Source organism: Sturnira hondurensis, unplaced genomic scaffold (genome assembly GCF_014824575.4).
Source record: "Sturnira hondurensis isolate 20B ecotype Veracruz unplaced genomic scaffold, ASM1482457v3 Scaffold0003801, whole genome shotgun sequence".
Taxonomy (NCBI): Eukaryota; Metazoa; Chordata; class Mammalia; order Chiroptera; family Phyllostomidae; genus Sturnira; species Sturnira hondurensis.
The window spans coordinates 5,984,053-6,003,884 of record NW_028076432.1 but is presented as its reverse complement, the minus strand read 5'-3'; the positions used below and the strand labels follow the sequence as shown (position 1 = coordinate 6,003,884).

The following is a 19,832-nucleotide window of genomic DNA, read 5'->3' as shown; positions in this document are numbered from 1 at the left end:
TCTTTTTCTTCCTTGCTGCCCTTAAGATTCTCTCTTTATCTTAGAATTTTGCTACTTTAATGATGATATGTCTTGAAGTGGGCCTCTTTGGGTTCCTCTTGATTGGGACTCTGTGATTCCTGGATTTGTGTAACTTTTTCTCTCATCAAATTAGGGAAATTTTCCGTCATTACTCTTTCAAATAGGTTTTCTATCCCTTCTTCTTCTTCTCCTCCTTCTGGTATTCCTATTATTCGGGTATTATTATGTTTCATATTGTCTTGCATTTGTCTTACTCCCTCTTCATTCTTTCTGAGCCTCTTTTCCTTTTCTTGCTCTGTCTGGGAGTTTTTTTCTACTTTGTCCTCCAACTCGGTTATCTGATCTTCTGCTTCATCAATTCTGCTTTTGATTCCTTCAACCATGTTCTTCAATTCAGAAATTGTATTCTTCATTTCCTCTTGTCCCTTGCTGATAGTTTCTATTTCCTTTTTCATGTTGATATAGTTTGCGGTGAGATCATTGTAGCTCCCCTGTAGTTTCTGGTAGCTCATTGTGAGCTCTTTGAATTTCCTGATAACCAGTGCTTTGAATTCAATATCTGATAGTTGACTTGCCTCTATTTCATCTAACATTCTTTCTGAGGCTTCCTCTTTTTCTTTCATTTAGGGATTGTTCCCTTGTCTTCCCATTGTTTGTGAGACTCTTCTTGTTAGCCTCAGCTTCTTAAATTGATCTGTTCTGACTCCCTGGGTTTATGGTGTGAACGTCTGTGGTGGAATGCCTGTGAAATTCAGTGGTGGTGTCTCCTTCGGTTATTCTGGCATTCTCTGCTTCCACCTACTCCTTTTTTGTGTGTGTGTGATCAGTTGGAGAGGGAGGCAAAATGGTTTATGAGGGCGAGAGAGTATTTTATGGTATTTACAGTCACAGCCAGTAGAGAAGAGATAGAAGATCTTTAGGCTATATATAGTGTTAACCGTAATCTTCAACCCAACTTGCCACTTTTAGTAGAGGATGGACACAAGATAAGTCTCTTTTTGCAGAGGGAAGGCTAGTGAGTTGGATCTAGAAAGCAGTGAGGTAGCGGTCAGTCAGATTCTGGGGTAAGGTGAGAGTAAAGGATAGTAAATAGGTTTAGTGTATGATCAAATAGAGTTAATTACTACATTAATAGAATTCAGGAAACTGTGAAGTGGACTAAGATCTTGGAGATGTGTTGTGAAGTATTTACAGTTGTATAGAACTGCTATGATTTACAATACTATTAGAGCAACAATCATATGACAGACTTTATGTGATCTGTCTCAATAGGGGGTATTGAACTTTGGGTAGTATGCTAAAGGAACACAAGTGACGTGAAGTATAGAGAATTAGCAATACACTGTGGAGGAGAGAACAGGGGAAATCTGCCAAATAATACAATATAACCAGCCAAGACTAAGAAGCTTATACAGAAAGAGGAGGAATACAAAGATACTATTAAAATATAAAAGAAGTGAGAATAATGAAAATAAAAACATCGTCTTTAATGTTCATACCAAATCTATAAGATAGTTACTACTCTTCCTGTTAACAGATGAAGAAATTTAAGGGTTCTTATAATTAAATAAGCTTCTTAAATTTCTACATCTGATTCGTGGATGTGAAAGCCCAGGTATACCCAGATATAAAACTTTCTTCTGTCCAGTCAGTTCATTACCTATAAGATAAAAATATTTACCCTTTGACCTAGCACATGAAGACTTTCATGATTAAATTCCTATCTACCTTGTCAGCCTCTTCTGCTAATTCTGCTACTTTCTTTATCACATCGTACACAGTAATATTAAGCATGTTATTTTTCAACTTCCACGAGTACATAATTAGAGATAGGGCCAGGAATAGTTCTGGGTGCTTAGGGTAATCAGATGAATAAAGTTTATAGTCTGGAAGAAAGATGTGAACCACTAAATAAAAGATAGTATGGTGCATACAGTTATAAGAATATGTATACAGTTCAGAGATGGTGCAGAGGAGGAAGTGAGGCCAAGTCAAGGGACTTCACAAAAGAATGAGATTTGATCTAAGTCCTAAAGGACAAGGCTGAGTTTTCAGGTATCTCCTCCAAGCTTGGAAGTAGAGAAAGGAGAGGAAAGTGGAAATAATGTTGTTGGGAGAGAAGACATGGTGTCATTAAGCTGGGAGAGGGGGTTGGCATGGAGAACAAGACTCAGCCGCTCAAAAAGAGCATCCGAGTGGAGTGGTAGCTCTGGTACCATGTCTGGCTGACACTGGCCATTCTGGTGCTGTGTGTAACCTGGTTGGACAATTCCTTGCACAGCAGTCCTGACCACACTTAACTTTTCTTCAAAACACCTATTATTGCTCAAACATTCATGACCTCTTTGGTTTTGTATAGTACATTTTTTGCATTTCCCACGAGAATGTTGTCTGTATTTTGCCTGTTTTGTTCATGCTGTACACCTATTACCTAGAATACTGCCTAAAATATAATAGATGCACACAGAATACTTATTGAATAAATGATTGTCAAGTGAATGGTTTCAAGTGATATGAATGAGTGTTTTGAAGGTAACCTAGGGACTATATATGACTATTTGATAGAGATATACAGTAGAGTCTACTTTGTAGATTAAAATTATTTAAACCCCTGGAACAAGTGGTTAAGAGCATAGGCTCTGGAATTAGTCTTTCTGGGTTTTGGATCTGGCTTCACTACTTGCCATGTGTGTGTCCTTCTACAAGTCCCTTAAACTTCTAACCCTTACTATAGAGTGGAGAATAATTGTAGTGCTTATTTCATCGTGCCGTTCTGAGGACTAAATGAGATAGCACAGGCAGAATGCTTAGCACATTGCCTGGCATATACAATTTGTGTGCAGAAGCTGTGAGCTATTATTGTTTTCTTAAATATTTCCATGAGCACTGAGAAACAGGTAAAAGGTCATGGAATATGTCAACTAGCAATATTTCATGGAAAAAAATTACATGGGGAGGATTTTTATAAAAAAGCATTCCTGCAAGAATTATAAAAAAATAGTTCATCCATCATACAGATAGGGCAGAAAATGTGGATACAACCTTGCCATCCATGACACTGAGTAAATGTTTGAAGAACTATTTTGTAATTTCAATGTCAAATAGAATGTAAAGTAATTTTAGGCTTTCATTTAAAAAATATGTAAACTTGTCCAGTGAAGCATTATCTAAATAGCATATTTTAGAAAATTTCAGTGTAGATCTAAATTAGTATCTAACTCTAAATTGCTATGGAAAATGAGCATCATACTGGATTTGCAAACACATTAGTCTCATTTAGTTTTTAATGTTTCACATGCATAGAATATAATTAAAGCCACCTTGTAATCATTCCAGCCCCAATATTAATTTATTTAAAAATTTAACTTTACCATCCTCTTCTTTCCATCGTTTTAAGGAAAATGTTTATTTTAAAGAATCCTCTGTACCTACAGAAACCTGCCAGAATGCTCTTTTCCCAGTATATGTGTTTGAAGTCCCATTCATTTACTTTTTACCTTCATTTCCCTTGCCTTGGGAGTTAAAATTGTAAAATCCTCTCTAAGACCAAGGTCCACAAGTCTATCAAATTAAAACACTTTTGCACAGCAAAAGCACTCACCACTAAAACTAAAAGGCAACCAAATGAACGGGAGAAGATATTTGCAAACAACAGCTCCAACAAGGAATTAATACAGAAAATATATAAAGAACTAATACCACTTAACACCAAACAAGCAAATCCACTTAAGAAATGGGTAGAGGACCTGAACAGACACTTCTCCCAAGAAGACATACAAATGGCTAATAGATATATGAAAAGATGCTCGACTTCACCAGCTATTAGGGAAATACAAATCAAGAATACAATGAAATGGGAAAAAAAAGAATACAATGAAATGCCACCTCACTCACACCTGTTAGAATGGCTATTTTCAACAAGAGAAGTAATAACAAGTGTTGGAATGGTTGTGGAGAAAAAGGAGCCCTATTCACTGATGGTGGGAATGTAAACTGTTACAGCCACTATGGAAAACAGTATGAGGAAGAGGTGGGAGTTGGTAAAAAGGTCAAGTATGTGGTGACAAAGGAAGATTTGATTCTGGGTGGTGGACACACAATGTAATATACAGATGATGGATCATAGATGTACATGGCCTGTCTGGAAAAAGTCGAGCCATTGTTAATATAATGAGAACTGTTTGTGTGACATCGATGTAACCTGGCAGCCAAGGAGAGTGCACTGGAATGCACATGTGTGCACAATGATGACTTCACTGTATTAGTCAGTGGGGGCGGTAGATGCTGTTGAGTGAGCATATGCACTGTATGGTTGTTGCATTCATACAATGAGTGTGCATCAGATTTTGTGTTAAGCTTGAATGATGCTCTGTGGAAACTGTTCAGATGATTCAGAAGGCCACAGCTATGGGTGACTGGTGATTGGCAGCTTCATCACGACAACAAGCCTGCTCATGCATCACGTCTAGTATAGAGTTTTTTTGTGAAACATTAAATCACCCATGTGACTGGGCACCCATAGAGCCCAGATTTGGCACCCTGTGACTGGTGGCTTTTCCCAAACCTCAAATCACTTTTGAAAGGGAACAGATTTCAGATCATCGATGAGATTCAGGAAAATACAACAGGACAGCTGATGGTATTTAGCAGAACTGTGTGAGGTCCCAAGGTGCCTAAGTTGAAGGGGACTGAGGTGTCATTGTTCCGTGTACAGTGTTTCTTGTTTCTTCTATCTTCCTCAAGAAATGTCTCTATTTTTTGTGTTATATGGCTGGATACCTTTTGGATACAACTTGTACACTTGAAACTTATAAATTTTATTAGCCAATGTCACCTCAATAAATTTAATAAAAAATAAAGTACGTATGTATCAACTCTCCCACTAAAAAGCTTTCAATACTTTCTCTTTATTTTGGAAATAAGTGCAACATTCTTGGTGCAGTATTTTTAGCTTCTATGATCTGGTCTGTACCTGCCTCGCCAGCTTGATTTCACCAGTATTCTTTACTCATAGGTTGCCTTTCCTTGTGGTTCTTTGAGAGATCCAATAATTTTGAGCTTCCCTTGGCATCTACTATTTTATTCATCTGGTTGCTCTATCTCCCCTCTAAATTTCCAGAATATTTTTACTTTTTTAAAAAGACAATTCAATTTTCAGATCTTCAAGCTTTTTAAAATTTCCTGGTGGAAAGTGCCTTTATTTTGGGGTACAGATGCTTTACCTATTCTTCTTATAGCACGTTCTACAGTGGGTGATTATTATTCCTTATACCTTTTAAAATCTTTGAGTTAGTTATTTTATTTTAAGTAGAGTTGTCAAATAAGTTTAAAATATTGGTAGCATCTATTCCTGTTGCTCAGCTTTATTTTCGCCTACCTTTGGTTTTAGTGTACCTGAGTTTTGGGTAGAAGTCACTTCCTCCATGGTAAACCTAGATTATTCTTTTTATTTTTTATTTTTTTAATATATTTTATTGATTATACCATTACAGTTGTTCTATTCCCCCCCTTCATTCCCCTCCACCCGAATTCTAATTTAAAGCAATATCTTGTTTTAAAAAGTGGTCATTTAACAGAATATGAATTCTCTAAGGCACATCTTACAGGCAGATACCTTGGACATTTTATGGTGACAAAAACTTGGGCAAGAATGATTAATATGTGGTGAAGAACTTGTGCTCTGGAGTTAGGGCTGATTGAACCCCTGTGCTACCACTTACTACCTGTGTAAACTTCAGCAATCCCCACACCATCACCTTGGTTTTGTAAACTTCTTAGCCTCCAACTCAGTTTCCTTATCTATAAAATGGAGATAATAATAATATCTATGTTAATGCTTAGTTCATAGTGCTTTAGTGCATAGTGCTTAATTCATAAAAAGTGCTGAAAATGATAGCAATGATGATGATTAATGAACTGTGTATCAGATGTTTATGTGTTGACCCCTCAGTGAGACAGAGAGAAACATGGTATTACTAGAACCACCTAGGACTTGGTATGCAAACTGGTAAGTTATATTGTTGTTGAAACAACGTCAGAGGAATATCTGAAGATAAAAAAAGGAACATGGAACATTTATATTTGCTGCTCCTGCTTTATAATGTTATTACTTCTGCTTTTGTGTGATAACTCAGCTATCCTTTTGTTGGGATGTCACTCATGACAGTGGAAGTTAGTGAGATTTTGGATCTTCTGTCCACAAATGGTAATAAGACTTTAGGTTTGGGAAATACAGTTGGTGATGAATTAAAGCACTATAATAAATTATTATCACAGTCTGGATATAGTCCAATCTAACAGAAGATGAAAAGAAAGAAATAGAATCAACTCTGATTGTAGAGTAAGGTTATGTAATTAACTTTAACATAGCATTAAAAGTCCTGTAATTTGTAGGGTGAAATCCTAATAATTTTTCTGATAGAAATCTATTTTCCATTTACTTATCCTAATCAAACACATTGACTCTCACTGCTAAATCTCAGTATAATTTGGCCTTTTAGAGAACCTTAAAAAGGGAAAAAAAGTCACTGGAGGGCTTCATCAAGGAAGAAAGCCTAAATATATAACTCTTCCTTTCTGTTCTGGCATAGGAAGGAATGCTAATTTATTCACTCACAGATTTCCTACTCCTATCCAAACATACTGTGTTCTCTTTTTATGTCTCTTGAATGTTACAGATCTATGTTACACTCTGTGTCTATTTTATTATTTCAAATATAAAATGGAGCTTAATTGGACAAAAGTTGTAAGCACCTTAAGTATTGTAAGTACTTTAAGATTTAGAGGTGCAGGTTATTCACATTTATATTTGTACAATGACTAGTGAAGACTTATTTACAGCTGGGTGAATGTAGTTTTTGGAAAGTGTGTATATGGATGTGGAGGGTGGAGAGGAGATGAACTAAGGAAAATGCGCTCTTAACTAGTAGACATAGAAGGTAATTTAGTACTTTTAGTAATTATCATTATATTGTTCTTAAAACTCCTGCTTATGAGGACATTAGATAGATATAATGTTAATGATTCATAAAGAATGTTATCTCTGAACAAAAGCAAAACAGAGTTAGATGGATGTAGACACTTAAACAGAATTGACATCCATGGCTCAATATCTGTTTTGTTTTATCTGTGGATGACAGATATTGGCTATTTTTCTTTCTGTGAAATTTCATTTTACGTGAGAGACAAAAATGTTTCAATGTATTATCCCAATGCTTTTGTTTCAGATGAGTTGATTTGATAACCATGTGTATTTCATAACTGAGAAAAAAACTATATCTAAGACAATGTACTGGTTATTTTCACATAAATTTCCATCTTTTACTTAAATTATAGAAATAGTTCTTGGCATGTGCTCTTCAAATCCATTTTTTACATTGCAGTCAAAAGTATCTTTTTATGCAAATCTGATTCCCATTTCTTTCCTGCTATATATATATTTCCATATATGCATACTTCAAAAATTCAAAGCGAAATGAAAACAACACTCGATGTCCTCCAATTGTGCTTTGAAAAAACACAAATACATTACCAGTATTGGGCACCATGTAGTTTGGACTCTGTTGAGCTTTAGTTTCATCTTATACCACCTCTGTTTATCTTAGACCCTTAAATAAGAGGCAACCTTTTTCACTTCAATTCTTTTCAGTTTTATCGAAGTATAATTGAAAAATTGCCAGAGGACATGAGGACTGGGTGGAAAGGTGAAAGGATTAAGGAGTACAAGGTGGTAGTTACAAAGGAGCCATGAGGATGTGAATCTCAGCAGAGGAAATATAGTCAATAACATTGTAATAAACATGCATGGTCCAAGGTAGGTTCTTAAAATCTTGCAGGGGGCACCTTGATGTCTAACCACTATGCTGTACACCTGAAACTAATACAAAATAATATTGAACTGAAAAATAAAATTAGAACAGGTATTTAAAGTATATGTTGTAATGAGTTGATATATCTATACACTGTGAAAGGATTTTTCTCATCTGGTTGATTAACATATCATCACTATATATTGATTGAGTGATTTTTAATTTACTTGTGAGAACATTTACATTTTACTCTTAACAAATTTCAGTTATTTAACAGGGTTATCAACTATAGTCACCATGCTACATATAAAGTCCTCAGACCTTATTCACCTTGCAGCTGAAAGTTGTACCCTTTTAGCAACCTTTCCCGATTTCCCCCACCTCCCAGCCTGCAGCAGCCACTTTTTTCCTCTTTGTTTCTATGAGTATGAGTTGTTTTTTAAAGTGAAATTACATATATAAGTGATAATATGCACTATTTGTCTGTCTTTGACATATTTCACTTAGCACTTAGGGTCCATTCATGTTGAAAATGACATGATTTTTCCTCATAATAATATTCCACTCTGTGTGTGTGTGTGTATCTCATGTATTATTTATCAAATAATCCATTGGTGATATTTAGATTGTTTCCATGACTTGGCTATTGTGAATAATGCTATTATGGTCATAGGGTGTAGATATCTCTTTGATATTTGGTTTTCAGTTCTGCAGCTATGTAACCAGAAATGGGATTATTGAATCATATGGTAGTCCTATTTTTAACTTTTGAGGCATCTTCAGGCTGTTCTGCATGGTGGCTGTACCAATCTACATTGCTACCTACATTGCCTGAGAATTGACTTTCTTTCTGCATCCTTACCAACACTTGTTTCTTGTCTTTTAAAAATCCTTATCTGATGATATATTTATTGATTTTAAGAGGAAAGAAAGAGGGGAGAGAGAAGCATTAATGTGAGAGAGAAACATTGATCAGTTGCCTCCCATAGGCTCCCTGACTGAGGACTCAACCTGCAACTGAGTTATGTGCCTTGACTGGGGCTTGAAAGTGCAACCTTTTGGTCCATGGGATGATGCTCCAACCAACAGAGCCACCCAGCCAGGACTATTTTTTTTGTGTTTTTTCCTTCATGTTTATTTTTTTATGATAACCATTCTAACGGGTATGAGCTAACATCCCCCACTGTGCTTTTGACTTGTGTTTCCTTGATGATTAGTGATGATGAGCCCTTTTCATGTACCTGTTGGACATCTGTACATCAGGTTTTTTTGCCCATTTTTAAATTGGATTGTTTTGTTATTGAGTTGTATGAATTCTTTATATATTTTGAATATTAACCCCTTATCAAATATATGATTTGCAAATATTTTATCTTATTTATTACATTTTCTTTTCATTTTATTGATGGCTTTCTTCGCTATGCAGAAGCTTTTCAATTTGATAAAATCCCACTTGTTTGTTTTTGCTTTTGTTGCCTTTGTTTTTGGTGTCAAATAAAAAAATCATTGCCAAGACTGATACCAAGGAGCTTACTCTTATTTCCTTCTAGGAGTTTTATGGTTTCAGGTCTTGCATTTACATATTTGATCCAGTTTGAGTTGATTTTTTTGTGTATGGTGTAAGATAGTGATCCAGTTTCAGTTTTACCAACAATATTTATTGAAGAGACTGTCCTTTCCCAGGTGTATATTCTTGTCTACTTTGTCATAAATTAAATGACTATATATGGGTCAGTATATTTCTAGGTTCTCTATTCTGTTCCATTGACCACTGTGTTTGATTTTTTGCAAATACCATATTGTTTTGATAGCTATAACTTTGCAATATAATATGCTATCATGAAGCATATTGCCTCCAGCTTTGCCTTTATTTCTCAAGATTTCTTTGACTATTTTGGGTCTTCTGTGGCTCTATACAAATTTTAGGATTGTTTACTGTATTTCTTTGTGAAAAATGCCTTGGGAACTTTGATAAGGATTGAATTTAATCTGTAGATTGCTTTAGATAGTATAGAAGTCTTAAGAAATATTGATTCTTCTAATCCATGAGCATAGACTATCTTTCTATTTACATTTGTGCCTTCAATTTCTTTCATCAGTGTCTCACAGTTTGTAAACTACATGTCTTTCACCTTCTTGGTTAAATTTTTTCCTAGGTATTTTATTCTTTTTCAATGCAATTGTAAATGGCATTAAAATTTTTTTCTCTTTCTGGTAGTTTGTTACTAATGTATAAAAATGTAACAGATTTTTTGCATGTTGATTTTGTATTGAGCAACTTAACTGAATTTGTTGATTAGTTCTAACATTTTTTTGGTGGAGTCTTAGTATTTTCTACATTTAAAATGTTGTCTATATGCTCAGTGTCACTAATCATCAGAGAAATGGAATTTAAAACCACAATGAGGTATCACCTCACATATGTCAGAATGACTATCATCAATAAATCCACAAATGACAAATGTTAGCAAGGATGTGGAGAAAAGGGAACCCTCATGCATTGTTGGTGGAAATGTAGACTGGTTCAGCCACTGTGGAAAACAGATTGGTGGTCCTTCAAAAAAATTAAAAATGGAACTGCCTTATGACTCAACATTTCCACACGGGTATATATCTGAAGAGGTAATTTGAAAGACTATATTCACCCCTATGATCTTTGCCATGTGATGTATAATAGCCAAGTACCCATCAACATGTAAGTGGGTAAAAAAGCTGTGGTACATATGTACAATAGAATAGTACTTGGCCATAGAAAAAGAAATCTTACCATTTCTGACAACATGAATGGACCTAGAAGGTATTATGCTCAGCGAAATAAGTCAGTCAGAGAAAGACAAATGCCATATGATTTCACTTACACGTGAAATGTAAGAACAAAATAAATGAACAACCAAAATCGAAACAGATTCATAGATATAGAGAATAAACTGATGATTGCCAGTGAGGATGGGAGTTGGAGAGGTAGGTGAAGAGAATGAGTGATGTGGATTCCAACCAGTGTGGTCTGTGTGTTGTGGCTGCTATGAACAAATTCACACAGACTACAGAAGTCCTGTGGAGAAAAGGGACAACATGGCCACTCTGAGTGAGAGAGAGGGCCCTGACTCTTGACCCTCACCTGGACAGGCTTTTATTGCTTTTCTGGGACCATTACATTGAGGATGGTTCTCATTTTATTATGCACAGGAAAGGCTGTTGCTGTTTACTTCTTACAGATAACAAAGAAAAAGATGTTCAAATGCAAGGGAAAAAGTGGTTGATGGTTACACTTAGTCCTTGGAAGGTTTAGCACAGACTTTAGGAAGTTACTTTAAAGATATACGGTAAACATTGGCTGCCTTAATTCAGTGTGACAAATTTTTAGCAAAAGCAAGCCTCAAAGCAACCTAGATATAATACAGGCCTGATTCCCCATGGGGAAGCCGATCTGTGGGCCTGGTCCTGTGTGCTTCTTCACACCTGTTGGTTTTCTGAACCAGGGCTGAGCTACCTTTGCTACTGCCCCATGGATTGGTTGCCTATAAATGAGAAGTACAAATTGGTAGTTACAAAACAGTCATGGGGTTGTAAAGTGCAGCATAAAGAATGTAGTCAATAATATTGTAATAACTATGTATGGTGTCTGGTGGTACTTAAAATATTGGGGCATCATTTTTTAAAGTATAAGATTAACCACTATGCTGTATACATGAAACTAATATAATATTGAATGTAAACTATAATTGAAATACAAAATTAAAAAATAAAATTATGTAATCTTCAAATAGCAGCAGTTTTACTTCTTTCTTTCTGTTATGGATGGTTGCCTTCAATTTTTTATTACCTAATTGCTCTGGGCAGGACTTCCAGTACTGTGTTGAATAAAAAATGGTTACAGTGGGCATGTTTTTGTTTTTGATTTAGAGAAAAAATTTCAGCTTTTCACTGTGTAGTATGTTGTTAGCTGTTGGGCTTGTCAAATTAAGTTGAGGTATGTTTGCTCTGTTTCAATTTATTGAGAAATTTTATCACAAAAGGATGCTGAACTTTGTCCACATATATTGAGATAAACATATGATGTTCATCCTTCATTTTGTAAATGTGGTGTATCACACTGATAGGTGTTAATGTGTATCCTGAGATAAATCCCACTTGATCATGGTGTATGATCCTTCTGGTATACTGCTGAATTTGGTTAGCTAATATTTTGTTGAGGATTTTTGCATCTATGTTCTTCAAGAATATTGGGCTATAATTTTCCTTATTTTTTTGTGGTGTCCTTGGTCTGGTTTTGGTATCAGAGTAATGTTGACTTTTTAAAGTGAGTTTGGAAGTGTTCCTTACTCTGCTACTTTTTGGAAGAATGTAAGAAGGATTGTTATTAATTCTTTGAATGTGAATTCTCCAGTGAAGCCATCTAGTTTGGGATGTTTCTTTGTTGGGATTTTTTTGATTATTGTCCGAATCTCTTTTATAATAATTGGTCTATTCAGATTTTCTATTTCTTAATGATTTAGTCCTGGTAGATTGCACGTTTCTAGGAACTTACTCATTTCTTAGGTTGTCCAGTTTGTTGGCTTATCATTGTTCATCGTAGTCTCTATGATCCTTTGTATTTGTGTCGTATCAGTTGTAATGTCTCCTGTTTCATTTCTGATTTTATTTCTTTCCTTTATCTCTTTTTTATGGTAAGTCTAGATAAAATTTTGTCTGTTTTATCTTTTCTAAAACCAGTTGTTTACTTCAATACTTTTTATTGTCTTTTTCATTTCTATTTATTTCTACTCTGATCTTTATGTCATTCATTTTACTAGCTTTGGGGTAATTTGTTATGTTTTGAAGTCCTTGAGGACTGTTAGGTTGTTTATTTGAGATTTTTATTGTTTCTGAATGTAGGCATCTCTTGCTATGGGCTTTTCTGTTTTCTATTAGAAATGCTTTTGTAGCATCATGTGTTTTGGTATCTTTTCTTTTGTTTTCTTCTTTACTTTTGGCTGTTCCTTAGCATTTTGTTTAATCTCCACATTTTTCTATATTCTTCAGTTTTCTTCTTGTAATTATATTATTGTGATTGCAAAAATGATGAATATGATTACAGTATTCTTTAGTTTATTGACTAGAATTGTTGCCTACATGTGACCTGTCCTGTAGACTGTTCTATGTACACTTGAGAAGAATGTGTATTCTGCTGCTCTTGGATGAATGTTTTGTGTACATCTATTAAGTCCTTTTGATCTAATATGTTGTCTAAGTTCAGTTTTTTCCCATTGGTTTTAAGTCTGGATGATTTATCCACTGTTGAAAGTGAGGATTAACGTCCCCTACTATTATTGCTTTGCTATGTGTTTCTTCCTTCAGGTATCTTAATATTTACTTTCAATTTTAGGTGCTTCCTATGTTGGTTGCATAATTATTTACAAATGTTTGTACTCTTGATTGACCTCTTTATATTACACAGTCATCTTCCTTGTCTCTTATTATAATCTTTAGCTTAAAGTATATTTTGTCTGACATAGCATAGCTGCTCCTGCTCTCTTTCGATTTCCATTTGCATGGAATTTTTCCATTCTCTCACTTGCAGTATGGTGTTTTCTTGTATCTGAAGTGAGTTTCTAGTCGGCAGCATATAGTTGTGTCTTGTGTTTTATCCATTCAGGCAATAGATGTCCTTTGATTGAAGAAGTTAGTCTATTTCATTTAAAGTATTTATTGATTGGTCCTGGCTTACTGTTGCCATGTTGTTAATTGCTTTTTGGCTGTTTTGCTCTTTATCCCTTTTTTTAAATGATTTCCTATAAGGGTATGCTTAGATTTCTTTCTTTTTTTCTTTTGTATATCTGTTATAGGTTTTTGCTTTGTGGTTACCATGAAGCTTATATACAACCCCTTACATTTATAGCAGTCTTATTGAAAGCTAATAATATCTTAAATTTAAATGCATACTAAAGCCCTATATTTTTACTCTTCCACTCTAGTTTTTGTTTTTAATGTCATACTTTACATCTCTTTATGTAAATCTTGGGATCCATTAAGAAATATATGGTTTAGTTATATTTATTTTTAATGTATTTTTATATTACATTTGTGTCATATACCCACCATTGCAGCTTAAGAGTATTTTGAATTTAACTATATATTTGCCTTTACCAGTGTAATTTATGATTCATATGTTTTCCTGATACCAATTAGTACCCTTGTTTTCCAGCTTGAAGGACTCCCTTTAACATTTCTTGTAATACTAGTCTAGTTGCAAAAAACTCCTTCAGCTTTTGCTTGTCAGGAAAACTCTTTCTCTTCAATTTTGAAGGACATTTTGCTAGGTAGTGTCTTCTTTTGGCACTTTGAATATTTATGCCTCTCCCATTTGGCTTGCAAAATGTCTCCTGAAAAATGTCCTAATAGTCTTAAGGGAGTTCCTTTGTATGTATCAAGTTGTTTTTCTTTTGCTGAGAGGAATCTTTAAGAGTCTTATCTTGTCTCTAATTTCCTTTTTTAAAAAAAGATTTTATTTATTTATTGATTTTTAGAGAGAGGGGAAAGGAGGGAGAGAGAGAGGGAGAGAAACATCAATATGTGAGAGAAACATTGATGGGTTGCCTCTCACAAGCTCCTAACTGGGGACCTAGCCTACCACTCAGGCATGTACCCTGACAGGAAATCGAACCAGTGACCTTTCCAATCACAGACTGTCAGTCAATCCAGCGAGCTGCACCAGCCAGGGCTCCTTGTCTCTAACCTCTGAGAAATTAATTATATTGTGTCTTACTAGAGGTTTCTTTGCACTCATCTCATTTGGAATTCTGAGCTGCTTGGTCTGGATGTCTATTTCTTTACCTAAGACAGGGAATTTTCATCTATTATTTCCTCATAAGCTTTCTGCCCTCCTTTCTCTTTCTTCTGTTTCTGGGACCTCTATAAGGCAAAAATCTATCTGTTTAATGGTGTAATATAAGTCCCTTAAATGATCTTCATTCCTTTTCATCCTTTTTGTTCCTATGAGTAGATGAATTCTATCACTTTTTTTTAAGTTTGCACATTCTTTGTTATGACTGATCTAGTCTGATGTTGAATCCTTCTATTGAATTTTTCATTTCTCTTATGTGTTCTTCAGCTCTGTGATTTCTGTTTGTCACTTCTCAAATATTTTCTATCCTTTTCTTTAAATTCTAACTTTGTTCATGCATTGTTTTCCTGACGTTGGTGAGCAGCAAAAACAAAATGTTTGTGGTGATTGATTTATTTTTTGTGGTGATACTCTTTTTTAAAAAATTTACTTAATTATTTTTCAAGTACAGTTTTCTGTCTATTACTCCCATCCCATCCCACCCCTTGTGCTCCCCCCTCCCTCCCATTGCCACCCTTCTCAGTTGTTGTCCATGTATCCTTTATATATGTTCCTCTAAATCCCTCCCCTATTTCCCCTGAAATTCCCTCCTCTCTCCCCTCTGGTCACTGTCATCCTGTTCTCTATTTCAGTGCCTTTGGTTATATTTTGCTTGCTTGTTTTGTTTTGTTGTTTAGCTTCCTGTTAAAGGTGAGATCATATGGTATTTGTCCTTCAACACCTGGCTTATTTCACTCAGCATAATGCTTTCCAGTTCCATCCATGCTGTTGCAAAATGTAGGAGCTCCTTCTTTCTTTCTGCTGCATAGAATTCCATTGTGTATATGTACCATAATATTTTGATCCATTCATTTACTGACGGGCACCTAGGTTGCTTCCAATTCTTGGCTATTGTAAATTGTGCTGCTATGAACATTGGGGTGCATATGTTCTTTGGGATTGCTGTTTTAGGGTTCTTAGGATACAATCCCAGCAGTGGAATTGCTGGGTCAAAAGGTAGGTCCGATTTTAGTTTTCTGGGAAAACTCCATACTGTTTTCCATAATGGTTGTACCAGTCTGCAATCCCACCAACAGTGGACCAGAGTTCCCTTTTCCCCACACCCTCTCCAACATTTGTTGTTTATTGCTTTGTTTATGATAGCCATTCTGACTGGTGTAAAGTGGTATCTCATTGTGGTTTTAATTTGCATCTCTCTGATAGCAAGCAATATCGAGCATCTCTTCATGTGTCTCTGGATCCTCTGTATGTCCTCCTTGGAGAAGTGTCTGTTCAAGTCCTTTGCCCATTTTTTAATTGGGTTAGTTGTCTTCTTAGAGTGAAGTTGTGCGAGTTCTTTGTATATTTTGGAGATTAAACCTTTGCCTGAGGTATCATTGGAAAATATGTTTTCCCATACAGTTGGTTGTCTTTTTATTTTACTGCTGTTTTCTTTAGCTGCACAGAAGCTTTTTATTTTGATGAGATCCCATTTGTTTATTCTTTTCTTTATATTCCTTGCTCTAGGGGACATATCAGTAAAAATGTTGCTGTGTGAAATATCTGATATTTTCCTGCCAATGTTCTCCTCTAGGACTTTAATGGTGTCATGGTTTATATTTAAGTCTTTTATCCACCTTGAATTTATTTTGGCATATGGTGTAAGTTGGTGCTCGAGTTTCATTTTTTAGGTATATCACTTATTTTCTTTTAATTAAGTTCCGTCTCTAGAATTTTAACCTGTTCTTTTGTTTGGAATATATTCCTCTTTTTCTTCATTATTCCTTGAATATCTCTGTTGATTTAGGTGCATTAAATCAAGAGAGCTACCTCTACAAGTTTTGAAGGAGTGGTCTCCTGGAGGAGATGAACCTTATCAATGATCTTGGCCCTAACTCTTTGGTGTCTCTGAAACCTTGATGATGGTCCAAGCTGCCTTCTTTGTTCTTAGAGGCTTTGAGGAGCTGGTGTGCTACAACCTATCAGTGCTCCAAAGGGGTGGGTCTCAATCAGCACCTAGATGCTATTGGATTGGAAGCCATACCCTTAGGCAGCAGCTTTTAAAATATCAATGTAGATCCCTTTCAATATTATTGTTGTTATTTTATACAATTAATGTTTATTTAGATTTATCTATAGAGTGCCATCCTTCCTTATCATAATTTTTCTTGTATCTTAGGCCTTCTTTTTGAAAAATTATAACCTTGTTTTTTGGTGAGGTGCTAACTTTCATAAGTTTTCTCAAATTTTGTGTCTGAAAATTTTTTTGTTTTGTCTTGCTTTTCTTTGTTTTGTCATTCAACTTTCGAATGACAGTTTAAGTGTGTAAGTTTAGCTTGGCAGCTATTTTCTCTTATCACGTTAAAGGCATTTAATTTTTTTCTGATTTAACTTGTTGAGAAGGTTTAGGTGATATTTTTTCTCTTTGTTAGTTAATATTTTGTTTTTATCTTTTTTTGCAGTTTTAATGTATCAGTTCATGTCTCCAATCAGTTTTGGAAAGTTAGCATCTTCTCTTTAAGTAATGCTTTTCTCTCATATCTTTTGAACTCCAATTTGACATGTTAGGATTTCTCTTTTTGTTTTTCATAACTCATAAATTTGCATTTATATTTTCTATCACCTTGTATCTTGGAATTAAATTCTTGGTAGTAGCCTCATATTTTCCTCCTTTTCACTAATTCCTAGGTCTTATATTTTGTATTACCACAGAATGTTAAATATCTGGGAGTAAATCTAAGAAAAGATGTGTAACAGTTCTACAGGGAAAATTACAAAAACTACAATAAGAGTTATTAAAAACTAAGTAAGTGGAGGTATGTATCATTTTAATGTATATAAAACCAATTTAAAAATATCAGTTCTCCCCAAATTTATCTATGGAGTTGATATATTTCCAATAAAAATTTGAAAAGAGTTTTTCATTGTAATTTGATGAACTTGTTTTCAAATATATATAGAAAGTTATAGGGCCAAGAATAGCCAAGACACTGCTGAAGAAGAGTAAGGAAAGACTCATCTCATTTACATATATTATAATTTATTATGAAGCTAGTGTGGATAATGAAGATAGTGTGGGCTGTTGGAGAGATAGGCAATTGACCAATGGGTTAGAATAAAGAGCCCAGAACTAATTCACACACTTATGCAATGGTAGTATGGCAGATTAATAGGGAAAAAAGGACTATTCAATAAATGTAACTAGAAAAAAACTAGTTTACTTTATGGGAAAAAATGAATGTTTATGTCACACCACATAAAAATGAACTCCAGATTGGTAAAGGATTTAAATGTTAAACTCAACACAAATTATTTAGTATAACATATGTGGGGGAGGGTATTTGAAGCTTATCATACAGAAGGCTATCTTAATCAAATTATAAGGCATGCTTATTAAAAGTGGAAAGTTTTAAGTTATTACCTTTTATCAAAGTAAATGTTAAAGTGGGAAGATAAGTTATAAATTTGGAGGAGGTATTTATGACCAATAATGAATGGGTGTCAAAAATATATAAAGAATCCTTACATATTAATAAGAAAAGGAACATTTTTTTCAAATCACACAATGTAGTATTATTCAGGTCTGAAAATTATCTATAGCTATAAAATTATATGTCATTGTTTTATGTATATTTGTGAATATGAGTGAATCTTTGTAATAAAACTTTGAAAACAGTTTAAAAATGCATATGGCATGATAAATGAAAGTGTATTTTAAATAAAGGTATATTTAAAGTTAAAATGTACTTTGTAAGAATACACACACATACTTGGACACACACAATAAAAAGCAAGAAGTGAAGAGAGATTTGGAGGAGGGGCTCTCTTGCAGTGGAACAGTCAGGGAATAGATGGGCAGCACTCAGGTAGATGCATGTTATTGTCTGTTTTCTAGTCTTCATGTTAACTGATACTTTCATGGGTATTTATTGTATTACATACAAATAAACTAAAAATCAAAGGAGTAAAGATGACTTTATATGGACCAATAATGAGAATATGAGGTGGGCCACAACTTGTCATGAATCCACTCTGCGTCCATTAAAAGAAAAACAAAATAAAATCAAGCAGCTGCCAGATGAAGTGGGGTAAATCTGAAGTCTGTCTATAAAGCATCCAGCCATGTAATGTGAAAAATAGAGACATTTATTGAAGAAGATACGAGATACAAGAAATATTTCACATAGAACAATGACACCTCAGTCTTCCTCCACGTAGGCACCTTGGGATCTCACACAGTTTGTCTAATCACCACCAGCCGCTCTGCTGTATTTTCCTGAATCTTATCAATGGTCTGAAATATGCTCCCTTTCAAAGGTGATTTTAGTTTTGGGAAAAGCCAGAAGTCTCAGGTCACCAAATCTGGGCTGTGTGGGGGCTGAGTCACCTGGGTGATTTGATGTTCACCAAAATACTCTGCACGAAACACAATGAATGAGCAGGCTTGTTGTTGTGATGAAGCTGCCAATCACCAGTTGCCCATAGCTGCAGCCTTCTGAATCATTTGAATAGTTTCTGTGGAGGAATGTTCAAGCTTAACGCAAAATTCGATGCAGATTTGTTGCTCTACTTGCTCAGTCATTTTGAATGTGATGGTCACACAGTACACATGCTCACTCAATGGCGTCTACCACCCCCACTGACTAGTACAATGAGGTTGTGATTATTTATGCATGCACATTCCAGTCTACTCTCCTTGGCTGCCAGGTTACAGCAATATCACAAAAACCATTCTCATTATATTTACAATGGCTGGACTTCTCAGGGACAGACCTTGTATGCTTTAGGCAGAGGGAACAGTAAATGTACAGGTCCTGCTTAGAGTGAATTATTTGGGAAGTGACAAAGTCCAGATTGGGATGAAATATTAAAAGGTGGACAGTGGTGGAGAATGTGGTTGGAGAGGGATGCAAGTGAAGAATCATTCAGTATTCTGCTTACAATGTTAATAGTTTGGATTTTATTCCAAATACATAGGCTGTTGATATGTTTTAAGCAAGGGAGAGATGTCACCAGTGTATATTTTTAAAAAGTTAGCATCACTGGAGTATGCACCATATTTTTCAGACTATAAGATGCGGCCCCCGATTTGGGAGGAAAAGGGGGTGCATCTTATAGTCCTGGCTTGCTGTGTGTGTGCTGGGGAGGTGGTGGAGCTGGGACACAGGAGGCAGGAGCAGGGTTGCTGCTGCAGGAAGCTT

The 19,832-nt window shown here is 35.1% G+C and overlaps 1 protein-coding gene and 1 long non-coding RNA gene across 2 annotated transcripts in view; one reads left to right on the top strand and one right to left on the bottom strand.

Annotated features, from left to right (window-relative positions):
* Positions 1–19,832, top strand: part of DLG2 (discs large MAGUK scaffold protein 2) — a 1,965,529-nt gene that overhangs the window by 79,725 nt on the left and 1,865,972 nt on the right. The window lies entirely within an intron of this gene.
* The window catches only part of LOC118984731 (uncharacterized), a 293,126-nt gene continuing 287,353 nt past the window's right edge, over positions 14,060–19,832 (bottom strand). The window contains exon 4 of the long non-coding RNA XR_005065979.1: positions 14,060–14,101. This is a non-coding gene — a long non-coding RNA (uncharacterized LOC118984731). The remainder of the gene's footprint in view (positions 14,102–19,832) is intronic.